The sequence below is a fragment of the Carassius auratus genome, unplaced genomic scaffold (genome assembly GCF_003368295.1).
Source record: "Carassius auratus strain Wakin unplaced genomic scaffold, ASM336829v1 scaf_tig00215854, whole genome shotgun sequence".
Lineage (NCBI taxonomy): Eukaryota > Metazoa > Chordata > Actinopteri > Cypriniformes > Cyprinidae > Carassius > Carassius auratus.
Window position 1 is genome coordinate 1,860 of NW_020528276.1, and position 15,121 is coordinate 16,980.

At 41.1% G+C, this 15,121-nt stretch overlaps 1 pseudogene; it reads right to left on the reverse strand.

The window, feature by feature from the left end:
• Positions 1-11,013: 11,013 nt before the first annotated feature.
• Positions 11,014-14,614, reverse strand: LOC113096038 (meprin A subunit beta-like; annotated as a pseudogene).
• Positions 14,615-15,121: the final 507 nt, after the last annotated feature.

A 15,121-nucleotide genomic window follows, 5' to 3' on the forward strand; every position in this document is an offset into this window, starting at 1 on the left:
AATAATAAAATGAAAGTAAGGAACTTATACGAAAAGTTCCTTTGTCTCCAGTGTTGGAAGAATTTGGGTTGGGGTTTTCGTTTCTTCTTTGAAGCTCGCATGGGCATCGTAAATAGTTTAAGTCCAGCCAGGCTGGCATTTAGTACCAACAGTCTGAATTTATAAAACAGAATTTAACCCATGAATCGCTGACCTGCATATCTGTTACATCTCCCCCTTTACGTCAGATGAAGTCCCTGTGGTGGACATCATCGGACGGCAATCATCCCGGATGGGCAGATGACAGGTGAATCGTGATGGTCATGCAGCAGGTGGGTCATGATGACAGGTGGTTCCTGAAGCTGAGGATTCAGCTTGGTGAGGTTCGGTATTGTCTTTGACTTTGCGTCCCTTTTCCGGGGATTCCATCGGAGACCTCCAGCCACAGTTGTCGTGAGTTTGGCTGTAGAGGTTTGCAATCTCGTTGAGTATCCTGTATAGGATGAAGGTCACGCCAAGAGTCAGGGCGGGACCAATGACGGTGGAGATGCACCGTGCAGTGTCGGCAGCAGTCCAGGCTAGGACCGCAGATGACTGGTTCAGAATGGGCTGTCGAGACAGTGCTTGGAGGGCTGTATCGACAGGAGTAATGTCAATGTGTTGGGTGGTACCTTTCAGTACTTGGTCCAGCAGGTTGGCACGGGTGGCGGTGTCATGCTGGTCGTAGGTCAGCATAGCTGAGCGCACAGGAGTGTTGACGAGCCATCTGTTACCCACATCTCTGCTTGCGTTTCTGTGACTTGTGTACGAGGCTTGGCTTCGGCAGGGCAGCGCGTATCGCTGACCCAGGGTTGCAGCTCGCAGATTCCTTCAGAGTTGTGTCTGAGGAAGGGTTTGCTAAGGCAGAGATAATGAATGTCTTTGGTTAAAGTACACATGTGCATGTTTGGGGCCAGGTACAGCTGTGTGTTGCTGTCGTGGTAGGCCACCACATTTGGAATGTGTGTTTTGGTGTGGGTGTTGCTCTTCCACATCCTGACACTGACAATGTCTTTAGGTCTGTAGACTTGGTTTGACTCGCTGATGAGTTGGTTCAGGAGCACGTTCACTTCTCTCTGTTTGGGGTTTACGTGCCGTAGGAAGGCGCTATCCAGAGAGTTGGCCAGGTGCATTCGTAGCAGGTCAGCTGGCATGGTGATGGTGTAAGACAGCACAGTTAACACAAGGCTTAAGGGTATCATGTATGGTGGGGTTTTACTCGTGGTTAGGCTGTCTTTGGAGGAGCTAACCTCCCACAGCATGTCTGTTGTTAACGCTGTAAACAGCTGAGTCTGGGTAAAGTCTTCTGTAAGACAGTAAACAGTGGTTTCAAGGAGTTTACAGTCTGGTTCGCTGCATTGACACTGGACATAACAATGTTAAACATTCTGGCGGCAGCAGCAGCGGCTCTAAGCAAAGCTCCCGGGAACTGTTTGGAGCGGTGGTGGTGTCCACCTAACTCCATTTGTGTAACCGTCACTTTCTCATGTTGGCTGAACAGGTGTTTGACATCGGCCTCAGTGTGAGTGAGGGAGTCCTCTCTCCATCGGAACCTTGTACAGCTGTATTCGGTTACAGTGCTGGGGTAGTGTGCCCTGTCATCGGTAGTCAGGAGTCTCAGCGGTTTTCTCGGTGGCAGCTGTCCCTCTCTTTGGCTGACAGCACGGCACGGCAAACCACAGCAGCATCCTGGTACAGATAATAGGGAGAGAGAGAGAGAAAGGGGAGAAAGAAACAAACAAGGCCTGTCTTTGGTTGGACAGGACAGTCTCTTTGCTTCGTGGGCGGCGACTGGGTTTAGCTCGCCCTCGCCCATGTTTTGCCACATCTTGCTGCTGGCATGACGCTTGCCTCAGTGTTGTGTCAGTGGCTCTGGTGCTGCGTGGTGCAGCACATGCTGCGTCATGGAAATATATTGCAGTATCCCCCTTTTGCTCCGTGGCATTACACGCCCTGGCATTGTGATGTCAGACGGTGCACAACCCACAATATTGTTCTGTGCACGCAGCATGGTTTGTGTATCATGCAGTGGTCTGGGGCTTTGGTTGTCAGTGACTGTGACTGGTTGCCAGGGTGGATGGAGGGGTCTGAGAGGTGGTAAAACAAAGTCATTATCAAGGTTTCAGAAGCCTGCATGTCCGCTATGTTGGTCTGTGTAGACAACGGAGCCTGCGTAAGCGATTCTGAGGTAGGCAGTTTAGCTAGTAAAGTTCTTGTGCTGTGTGTAATCACTTCAACCTTGAATGTGGGTGGGTGGGTTGGGAGTGACCACAGAATGTTGTTTAGTGTGCCAGTTTTGGCAAGGGTGTCAGTGTGATCTTTAAAGTCCTCGTCTAGACTTGGTAACTTGAGTGTCCTTTTTCCTTCTTCCAGTACACGATCACATTGTGTGTTTTTGTGATGTTATCACATTGCTGGAACAGGTGTTGGTGTTTGACATGCTTGTTTGCAAGTGTGAGTCCGAGTTCCACACATTCAGGTGAGGATTGGAAGAAACCCAGCGTGTGGTGTAAGGTTTGACCACCTTGCAGGTTGAGTCGAACAGCGACCCCTTTGGTGTAAGCTGGTACCACCGTACCCTGTTTGTTGACTAAGGTACAGAGGCTTGAACTTGGGCCTGTTGTTAGGGCGTTGTACTCATGGCTGGCTGCTGGGGTTCCCGTGACCTCTGTGACCTGACCGTCTGGCTCTGTGGGAGTTCCCGTGACCTCTGCGACCTGACAGTCTGGCTCTAGCAACCTGTGTGGCTGGAGAGAAAGAGGTTCTCGCACTTGAGCAAAGTCTTTTAGCTGTTTGAAGTTCAGAAAAGGGTCAAAGTGTTCTAGCAGGTCTTTGTCGATGAGCAATGTATGAGTTGTTCATTGGTGGGACATACATGGGATGTATTAGACTCATCGGAACGAATGTCAGGTGAATGGAAACAACCTGTTCAAACTGGATGTCATCCTGTCTGTACACCTGTACATTCAGTTCATAAGTTTGAGGTGTAAGAGTTCGATCTTGTCTCTTAGCTTCAAATTGGAGTCTTTTGAAAGGTAAGATGAGATCACCGTCAGGTTTAATCCTGTGTCGATCAGGTCTTCCCTGTTGACTCCTTTTTGACCCACCCCTTTTTGACAGGGCTGCCCAGGAATGTTGGCATTAGGGCAGGTGGGACGATCGGTGGGTGATGAGGACCGGTCTTGTGTAGCTCGCTGCGAAGGCAGGTAGTCAAAACAGCATTTTCTGGTACCTTGTGTTTGTGGTACCTGGTGTGAGGACCTGTGCTGTCTCGTTCAGTTAGCTGTAGCTGTTGACTGTGGAGCTCGGGCAGTGTTCTGGGTGCTTGGCTCATCTTCCTTGCGAGTATTCATGTGAAGAAGATCTTTCAGCACCCTCAGGATCTCTGCTGTCTCAGACGTGGCTGCACTGTGTTGCCCTCTGCTGGCTTGGAATGGTATTGACTCTCTGTAAAGATGTCTGTGACTGTGGTGTTGTAGAGCGCCATCTAGGGTTAACTCCAAGCAGTGCTCAGAGACAGAGACGTTGGGGTTTTTCACAGTCTTTTCACAAATAGTCTTTTGCTTGGTGCAAGCTTTGTGGGCTAAGTTCCGTAACTCTTGTGTAGTTCTGTTACGGGGACACGCTGGGACTCTGAGATGAAAACTCCAACTGGCATGTAGGTTTGGGAGGAACAGAGTTTTTAAGTTGAAATCCTGTTCCATACCTGGTTCGTTGCATGCTCCGAAGTAGGTGTTTCGTAGCTGACTACAGAAAGTCTGTGGGTTTTCAAATCGGCCCTGTTTGAGGTCCATAGCAATAAGGAGCCCATGATCTGAGTTTGGATCAGAGAATTCAAGAATCAAAGTCTGTAGCAGTTGCTGGTAGTACGCTTTGACAGTCTCTGGTTGACGATCCAGAAAGCAATGCACATCACGGCTGGCCGTGATTTTTAACAGGTACAATGTGTTCACATCTGTCACGTTGGCGACAGTTTGCAAATGAAAGTCAATGGCTTGTAAAGAAGCATGAACATCATGTCCTCCTGCAGGATCTGGAATGAATGTAGAGATGCTTCTGGCTAGCTTGTGAAGTTCTCTGTGAGCAGTGCAGGGTTTGGTGACATGCGTTCTCTGGAAGGGTTCTCTTCCCTCCGTTATTGACAGATGTTCTTGTAAGCTGGCTGGTGATTTCCTTAGAAGGGAGACTACACCCCCTTTTCCAGCTCTGGGTTCTTGGCTGAAAGGGTTGGAGTGGCGGCCCGGGAGAAATTTTGTGGGGTGCGTTTCTCCGATCCAGCCACTCTGTAATCTGTGAGATTGTCTCAGTTCTGTGTGAACAGTGTCAAGTTCATCTTGGAGCTCGTCTCTCTGCAGAGTAAGCTTGTTGAATTTAGCTTGGGCCGCTTGCAAGTGTGTTTTGCAGGCCCAGGTTTTATAGTCTTTTTCTTTCAGTTCAGTCTCTGCTCTTTTTAGGAGAGCGTCGCCTTGCTGGAGTTTTTTTGTTGAGTTCTTTTCTGGCTTCTCTCTCCAGCTGTTCTCTTTGATCTGTGTCGAGGCGAAGATCTTGCAGGGCATTGTGAAGTCTTTCAACTCCTGTCTGTAGCTCTGGATCTGTGTCGTCCTCTTTCTCAAGCTGGTTCTGGGTCTCGAGGAGAAGCTGATCAAGATGACTCTGGGTTGGGGCCTGGTCCTTCCAGGCCTCCTCCGCGATGTTGCTCCGTTCACTGAGCGGTGCCTGGGTGACGAGAATGTGAACTAGGCTTCCGAAGATCCTGGCGAGTTCTCTGTAGTAGTCGCTTTGGTTTGGATCGCGTGCCATCAGTTCATCTAGCTCGGTGTCTAGTTGCTCTGGGTGCTGCAGGTTAATGGCATCCTTGGGCAGGAAGGGGGTCGTCACTGCTTTCAACCATGTCGAGAGGTGGCCCCCGTGGACTGCTGGACTGGATGCCTGGAACATCCTGATTCTCTGTCGGTGAGAGAAGCACAGCACACACACACAAAAAGACCAATGCAAGTTCGTTCTACGTTTAACGAGCTATATTCATACGGGCTGTGCCGTTTATGAGAATTTTGGGGCTGACTGATGCAAACAGTCAGACAGTTAAGTAGCCAATTAACTTGGGTCAACGAAGGACCTGAAATGGAGATTTGACAGGCAGTAGCCTAGCGGGTCGTGTGATGACACCGGCTGCTGGTGGTCGCTCTACTATTTAACTTCGTTGGTGGCTCCCAGGTTACTGTCTCTATGTGAAATGAAAGAAACAAATCACAACAGAACAGAGGGTAGAAAAGATCAAAGTGAAACAACACTTGAAATGAGATACAAACAATAGAAACACAGTGTGTTAGTGAGAATGAGGAGGCCTAAGCCTACTGCTAGGTTTTTAAGATAGGGCCAACAGGTGAGTTGGGTAGGAAACCTAGAAATATGGTGTGGCTTAAAGAAGCAAAAGGGTCAGAACACTTAAAATATATCCGGGGGAATATCTAATATTCTGTGGCTTATAATAAGTGGATAGGTTTTATCACTTTTGGTTCACCTGGTTGAATTGAAGTCATTCAGGTGGGAACCAGTGGCTTGGTCAACCTCCCCGGTGCTCCCCAAACACTGAACCGCAGTGTCCCCGGTCCTCCGTTACTCTGGCGTGTCGCAGGACAGCACGGCTTGTGACTTTTAGCACAACCTTTGGAGTGCCAAAATTGCTGATGTCTCTTGAGACAAGAGGGACCGAGTTTCACTCGCAGCCAGTATCGGTAACACCGGTCGGGCAGCCTTGCTCACTGGAAACCTGAGATGACTGTCCAATCACCGAGTGAGTTCTACAATCAAATACACAAAGGATGAACAAAGGAAACTTAAAGTTAATTAAGGTTTGGTTTGTTTAACATCAATTGAGTAACTATATATGTAGAGAGGAAAGGTAACAGCTTTACCTAATCATGATAAAACAAAACAAAGGAATTTATGATAATAATGGTAATTATCAAAATAACCTAAGTCAAAAGAGAGAAGCAAAATAATAAACATCAAATTAAAAGACAGTAATGAAACAAGGGAGAAGGAGTAGCTGGTTTTCACCACAAGGGGGGGAAGTACTGCTTCTCTGTCTTTAACCTGCTGAGCAGAAAACTTAATTCAAATTAAAAATTCAAAACTGGTTTAAATCAAAATTTAAAATAAGCATGTAAGAATTAAAAGGAAAATCGGAATAATATCCTATAATAACCATTGATAGCTTGTAAGTTATCATTAATGATCATGAAATTAATCAAACAGGGTGAGATTAATCAAAGAGGGTAAAAGTGGACATGCAATTTCAAAACAGAATGGAAAAGACAGAGGTCTGTTAGTCGATTTAACAGGAGACTGCCACTAGATGGCTTACCTTCTAAGTGGGTCAATCAGTGGTTGACCTGACACATCTAGATTTCCACTATTAACAATTACATTTTAATTCAAATCATGTTTGAACTAAACTCAAAGTAAATGTAAACAGTCAAAGGCAGGGAACATTCTTTTGTTTCCCTGTAATAATATTCGCACGAGCAAAGCTGTAAATGCAAATAATTATCGAGAATTTAGACATCCAATTCAAATATACATCACAGGGGATTATAAATTAGCAATCAGAGCGCATTATCTGAAATGGCCACAGGTTGGCAGCTTTGCACTCATGCAAGCTGGAATCAGAAAGCAGGGTGTACCCTGAAATTTCTAACCACACGTTCCCTCTGGTGTTTAGATAGAGGAATTACAATTTCAATATGACTTAGAAATTATCTGATCGTTTGTCAGGCTGATTTTCTGCATCAAAAATCACAAGTAACAAACAAAGGTTTTTAATCTCTGAGGTGCTATATTAACATAGGTTGAAGAAGGATCCGTTCACTTCCAAAACACAACTGTAATAAAAACAGGAATTTTCCAACTGTTGACTCCAATAAACATTTATCAAAATAGCACTTATGATTTAAATGTTTTAGGTTTAAAAATCGGGTAGCTAAGCCAATTTTAGACCAGGAGTTTTTTATCGTTTTATTTTTGAATATCATGTGTGGTTTACCACGAATTCAATAACGATATTTAATAACAAGGCCTTTTTACTGAATCAGAGGAACATCGCTCATGTTCAGATTTACATGTTGCAACTAATAAAAGATAACAGGAATTTCCAACTGTTGACTCCAATAAACATTTATCAAAATAGCACTTATGATTTAAATGTTTTAGGTTTTAAAATCGGGTAGCTAAGCCAATTTAGACCAGGAGTTTTTATCGTTTATTTTTGAATATTATTGTGGTTTACCACGAATTCATAACGATATTTAATAACAAGGCCTTTTTAACTGAATCAGAGGAACATCGCTCATGTTCAGATTTACATGTTGCAACTAATAAAAGATTTCTTCATCTTTTAATTATTCATATTAAAATGTTCTCACTGTAAAAAGATTTTGGTCTTTCTTAACAGGATACTTTTAACATTATACTGCAGTTTACTTTCATTAAAAATAACAGTGACTATACTGTTAAGTTTCTATGAATACCTAGGTGCTACTGACCAGCTTTTTGCCTCAGTCAGTTGAGTGAGTTCGCGTCTTGCGACTTATCTCACCAGTAACGTTACATAATTTCATAGCGCACGTGCAGAAATTATTAAAAACCATATACACAGATTGATTGCTCACAAAACGAAGTTTGAAATAGCCGCGTTCCTCCACCAAAATGTAACAACAATGAGTTTTACATAGTAATTAACTCAAATGATATATAGGGAATTTGAATAATTAATCAAGAATTTGATTAATATATATCTCAGATGACAGTTACATTTAATTTTATTGATTATGAAAAATAGCTCAATTGCCAATACCAATACTAATCACAGGGCACTGTAATTTACTCATTAATATGTCAATATTACATTCTTCATATCAATTATTGTGATGTCTCTTACTGTAAATTATTGCAGATCAAACCGTGGTATGTCCAGCACACCACTATAGACCTATCAATTTTCAATAAAGTTATCACGCCTTATAATTCAAGGAAAAGTATTCTCTGGCCATGAAAATATTATCCTATCCTTATGATAAATTTAGTTTCTAAATTTAGAGCTTGTAGCTAAAGACCAAAACATTTCAGTGACTCGTAATGTGAGTGGGGTGGAGTCCAAAGCCAATCATTTTATATATGAGTTTTTAATAATTCAACTAGTAATACATCAAACTACAAATCACACAGAGTAAATATGCGTACGAAAATACAGACAATAAACATTTAAGACATAACGGAATCCAAATAAAAGAGAGAGAGAGAGAGAGAGCGAGAGAGAGAGAGAGAGAGAGAGGGAGAAGTGGAGAAAGCGAGAGAGATCACAGAATGAGCTCAGGTATGAAAATCAGTCAATAAACCTTAGTGGAACCAACAACAAATCAGATCATAACAACACTTTAAACCAGCATTTAAATCTCCATAGAGAAAGTGATACTTGCAGAAGTGTCCCATGTGAGTGTGGCGTGAGATCGGCGTCGAGCTTGTGAGCTTTGCGTTGAAACAGCCATGTGCCATGAAACGGAGGCCATGTGACGCGCGTGCACGCTGCGCTTGACGTGAGCGTGGAGCACGTGGTCCTTTGTTCTGTCCTCGCGCGGTATTTGAAAGGTTCAACAAACATTGTTCCAGAATTCGTCTTCCTTGCGTGGAGAGGCGAATAGTTTAATAAACTTAGTAAAGAAAAGAAAAGAAAACGAACGAAACGAAAGCTTCCAAAGGAGCCATTAAAATGGCTTTTTCTCTCAGCCCCTGTGCTGAGGGGGTTCGCGCTATGAGCGCGGCCTACGGCCGCGCGGAAGCAACGTTGGAGAGCAGCGTGTCCGAGAACGGAGAAGAGAAAGAAGAGCAAGAAGAGAAGGGTGGACCTTGTTTGGTCAATTCTTATAGCTTGAAATAGTTCACGCCCATTTTCGAGGGAGCATCCAATGAATGTCCGCGATCTGAAGCGGAGGGAAAGTTCCTTTGTCTCGATTGAGACAAACCCCTGATGATTTAGGGCCTGTCCGATTTCATCAGGAATATTAAAGCAAGTTCATTATTCCAGATTAAATACATTTTTCATTACTTTGCTCTAGATAAATGGGTCTGTCAAAGCATGACGATTAGAACAAGACTAGACATAATATATATATGACCAAAGATCTAATTTTTAGATCGAATTACACATTTAAAGATTTGTTTAACACATGATAACACTGCAGATGTTGGGAAACATCTAAATGTACCAAAAGGGAATACGTAATACATTTATAAAACATGAAAACAGAAAGTTAATGAATACATTCCATAGAATGCATTGTTCAAAAGAAGCCAGTGACTTGGCTTCTCTCCTGTCCTGTGTGGTCGTAAACTTTACGACCTGCAAAAGTGGGGGTTGCAGAAGCATGGCTCTCTTTGAGGAAGTTAAAGTGAGGAAAGACATTTCCTAAAGTATAAGCTTGCAACTTATACTCTTCACATAACAAGGATTAACCATTTTATGCAATCCATAAACATAATTAAAATACATATTAATAATAAAATTAAAGTAAGGAACTTATACGAAAAGTTCCTTTGTCTCCAGTGTTGGAAGAATTTGGGTTGGGGGTTTTCGTTTCTTCTTTGAAGCTCGCATGGGCATCGTAAATAGTTTAAGTCCAGCCAGGCTGGCATTTAGTACCAACAGTCTGAATTTATAAAACAGAATTTAACCCATGAATCGCTGACCTGCATATCTGTTACAGTGGTCAGTTTTGATATTGTGGCGGCCCGCCACAAATAAATCAATGTATGGGAAACCCTGACTATATTGAGTAGACATTAACTGAAGGAGAACAAGATGTCTATTTGCTTACATGTTTGTAAGTGAATCATATTGTAATAGCATGTTTTTTACATGGCAACTGGCAAAGACACTTAGGACAAGAAGGTCATCAGACTGAGTAAAAGAGTTGAGCTAAAGAGTTCAAGTACCTGGGATCCACAGTTCAAGAACATGGAGGGTGAAGTATCAAGGATTGAAGCAGGATGGAACAGGTGGCAAAGAATGACAGGAGCGATGTGTGAGAAGAAGATACCCCCCAGAGTAAAAGGAAAACTTTGTTTAGACTGTGATCAGACCAGCAATGCTTTATGAAAGAAAGCAGTGGCAGTAACAGTACGACAGATGTCAATGAAGATACTGCGATTCTCTTTAGGGCAAACAAAATATGACCAGAAGACAAATGACAGTATCAGAAAACAACTTCAAGTGGAAAGCTGAGAGTAAAAAAAAGATGGCACAGGCACATTCTGAGAAGAGATTCTTTGCGTTGGAAAGAAAATCAGTAAAATGCACTTCATTACAACAAAAATTTTGCATAAATGCAGAAAAACAATAAATAAATTAATAAAAACTCGCAAACACAAATACACAAAAGCAAAAGAGAGCCCTCTCTTACCCCTGGAAAGACAAAAATTAAATCCACCGATCAACTCTGTGTAAGAGTAAACAAACAAACAAACACTCCAAAACAAACAGAAAAAGTTTGGTTTGAGACTACATATCTGGTTAAACCTACAGTCCAATTGCAGGCATACATTTACAGGATGACAACCAGGTCATGATCTCAGAGAATGTGCTGTTTCTCATATAGTGCAGTGCCAATGGACAGCTGCATCTCTTGAAAATTCAGGAATGTAAATTCCATTACAATTATTTATAATAAAGCACTTTGTTACAGACTACAACATAACACTAATAAACTGTGGGAGCATTAATGGTTGACTACTTCTTTTGATGCATTTACATTTATTCATTTTGCAGGCAGTTTTATCCAAAGCAACTTACAAATGAGGAAAACAAGAAGAAATTCATCTTAAGGAGGCAATGAACATGAGAAATGCTAGTAATCTAGTAATAATATTTTTTGAGCATAGTACTTAACAGTTTTTTTTTTTTTTAATGCAGGTTATAATTCAGTAGCTCCAGCTCCAGCTAGGCTCACAATATACGGCCGATTATGGAAAGATTTCTCTCTCTCCATTGAGGCTTCTTGATGTATGCTGCATCTCATGGGGATGTTTTAGTCCATGGTCCCAGGACTCTGGGGTTCTAAAAGAAAAAAATCAGTTTAATGGGATCAGTGTTGAGAAGGTTTGGAAATTTGGAAATGTAATAGTTTACAGATTTCAAGTTACCCTATGTAAAATTTAATAAATAGTGTATTTCAATTGATTTATTAAAGTAATCTTTTTGATTACATTTGATTTTTTTCTTAATTTTTAATGTTTTTGATGATTAATCATTTTCAAACATTTAAAGCAGGCAGGGTTAATCTTTCAGTCGTTAAACAAAGAAAACATACATAAACCTAAATAGGAAATAAAACCGTTAAGACATCAATCATATTTATGTGTGTGAAAATATTGTGATAACCTTTTTGTAATCTGTAACTTTTCATAAGTAACTGTAATTTAACTACACATTTTTTTTTCAGTAACTGTAACTGTAGATTATAACATTTATTTTGTAATTAAATAACATAATTTGGTTACATGTAAGTTGCTCAACAACACTGAATGGGTTACTGTATATCCATTTACATTTAATAATGGTACAGTTATCAAGATTAGGAGAAAACTGGGATATAGATGCATACAACCATCTGTCTCTTTGGCTCCTCCGCATCACGGTCATCAATCTCTAATCGCAGGTCTCTGATTTCCGGTCTCCAAGACTCTCTGGTCTGAGTCCCCAAAAGTCCAGTCACGTCTATTGATGAAGTTGATATTTAAAACTCTTGTCATATTTCATAAGAATTTCATTTGCATTGAATAAGAACTGCACACCTTCAAGGGAGAGGAGGAAGATGACATCATCTCCTTTAATAAAGCTTCGGCTCTTCAGACGATCATGTGTGATGTAATGGCTGGTTCGGTAACCCCACCCCCGGTAGAATTTACTACCATCTGTGTCAGTGACTAGACTGCCTACTTTTTGTGGGTTGTCCCAGAAATACTTAACATTACCTGTGGCTGCACAAAATGAGAAGATTCTATTTAAAAACACATATTGCCATTTATCTCTAAGAAATTTGTAATCAAGTATCTGCATTTAGCATATCAGCATTAATGGCACATAAAAATGACTCATAACTATAACTTTGTTTCTTACAGTCTGTGAAAGTCATGTTTGGATCTGTAGTGATCATCTTAATGTTGTTCATGCGATGTTGGATGTCTGGATTCTGGTCCATCAGCTCCATAGATGCCTGACGCCATGGACATGGCCATTGGAGATTGTTGTCTTTGGGTCCAGAGGTTAAGTGGAGGTATATTGCCATTATATGTGGACTATCCTTCAAGCCATTAATGTTCAAAGAAATCTGAAATGAGTAACCATCTGGGGACAGGAAACGGGGGCTGTAGGTATCGGAACCGGCAGGGGTTGTAGCGAGAAGCCTTTTAAAATCACGAATGCGCCAAGTGTATTGAGGACACTTGGTCTCTGAAAGGTTGATGTCATCCAGAGACAGACCACCCTTTGATGGTTTTCTTCCTTTAACCCCTTCAAACACTACTCTAAATTTATCAGAGACGTTTAGCGTAACATGGTATAGTTCCCAGGAGCCTCGAAATCCACCTAGGTTGTACAAATTTAAGTTACCCATAGGCTAAAGGGATTTATTTATTGGTGTTTTAAACAAAAAAATTATTACCTCTGATCTTCTGAATGAGTCTCAGGGCTCCTTTGGGGTTTTTAACTGTGTATTCACGCACCCAGATATTTAGCTGGTCATCAACGCTTCCGCTGTTGTAATGATAGAACTGCAGGCATTGGGAGCGTCTTTTGGGGTGAAAGAGGCGACTTTCCAGGTAAGCATTTTTACCCTTGGTTCCTGTGGCTGTGCTGAAATGCATGAAGAACCCAACCCCTGTGGAAATATAAACTTTATTAGATAATAGACAATTAAACCAGTATTCTCACTTTCTCTTTGGACCTTATAATGGAGTTGACAAAATATTTTTCATGTCATATTACAATGCTTGACAAGAAATGTCTTGAAAAAGTCAAAGAATATTTCCTTATGGTATCAGTAAAATGTGTTTATCATGAAGACCAAAGTGCCACCATCAAAAAAGAGATATCAATGCAGAATTATGGATTATGAATTATTCAACCTTTTACAGAGTGTTTATGTAACAAAAAAATAAATAAAACAAATAGTCTTCCATGTGATATCGGGAGTGTAACATAAGGAGTTTCTAATATAGCTGCTGAGAAAGTTGGTGTTAACTTTGCAAAATATATATATATATTCTATGTGAAAAAGTTCAAAATTACACACACAACACTCCTGGTTGATGTGACTCACAGTGACAAGAGTCTGGGTTTTTGATGCATCACAACTATATTTGTGTTTATATGGAGTTTGGAAAAATAAGGTTCCACAATGGGCGGGGCTACTGAGCATGATGAATGGTAAAAAACAATTGTGAAATGCTCTTAATTCACTTGCATGAAGTTTTATTGCTATTGATGCTGTGGCTCAAAAATTGCAATTGTAATGGTAAATAAATGCAAAACTCAGTTTGGTTGAAACCTGATTTTGTGGTTAGGGGTGTACATACCTTTACATTGACCCAGGTTGGTGTGGTCTGTTTGTGGACCGCCCTTTACTCTTTGTACATGAGCCCATTTGGCATTTCCACCATCACCCTCGATCATGCCACAGATATTTGGCTCCTCAAACTGGCAAGAGTCCAGAAATATTGAGGCTGTAGCTGGAAGAATATAAAATAAGTTTAGAACAAGATGAGTAAAAGAAGCAAAGTATTAGATGAGAAAGTTGTCTTTATCTTTTCAGTCAAACTAATGTCAGTATATTTATATATAAAAATAAATAATGGAGGATTATACCACATAACGTGCTTAATCATAAACTTACTACAGTTGTATAGCCGGTTCAGCTTGATCAGGTCACTGTCACTAAACTCCATGCGTTGACCAATCACATCCAAAAATTTCTGGTATTTTGGTAACAATGGCTGGTTCACTGCCTTTGCTGAAGGATTTCTTACTGTAGTGCATGACTGAACCATAATCATAGGGCACACCGAGAGAGCTTGACACCGTTTCATTATATGAATTAAAGTTGTGCTCTTTACCTAAGTGAAAACAAACTGTGAATTAGTTGATGAACAAATTACTTTGTATTTTATATAATTATATGTATAGATGTAAGGAGTTTTGCGAGACAGAGTGATGTTATTATTGATGAGTGTATTTAAGAATTCAATAGTTACCCTCTTCAATCTGGTCCCACATGATGGTGACATAGTCGTCTCTGTCAGATCTGGATTGTTCGTGCCAGAAACCCAGTGCATGCAGAAACTCGTGCTCCACTGTTCCTAAACTGTCACAGCCTGCACCAATTGACAAGTTTTGTTTTCCCATCTGCCGATTCCCCACATATGAGTAACATCTGATTAAACATAAAAACATCACCTTTTCATCACCCTATATGTATACACCCTTTAGATACAGTGTACAGATATGTTTGTACATGTGCATTGTTTGTACTTTGTCTTAATGTTTGTAATGGACCATGATACAGCAATGGAGATTGTTGTGCAAAATAACAGAGAATGTGGGATGGTCAGTGAAACCATTTTGGAGGTGATATTAAAGCTGCAGTCGGTAACTTTGACGCTCTAGCGTTTAATAAACAGAACTGCTTGCGTCTTGCGGAAGAACATTGTAGCCGGAGCTATCTCTCTCTGTTTATGTCTATGAAGAATCACAACGGTACTGGGTTTCTCCGCTGCGGTACCCCCGAAGCAATCTAAAATTGCCAGGCTGCCAAAATAAGAATATTGCTATCTGTTCCAAGAATTACGTCTATTTCATGCTTTTTTCTTTTTTTTTTCTTTTTTTATGCGAATTTTGTCATTGTTCTGGAGCACACTATAACTTACCGATAACATAGTCATACTCTAAAAAAAGGTTTGGTTTCATGGGGATTTTAAAAGTAGATAATAAATAAAACATAGAGTTTTGATTTATTGCACAATATGTGAAGATGAGTTTAAATGTGTGTAGTGT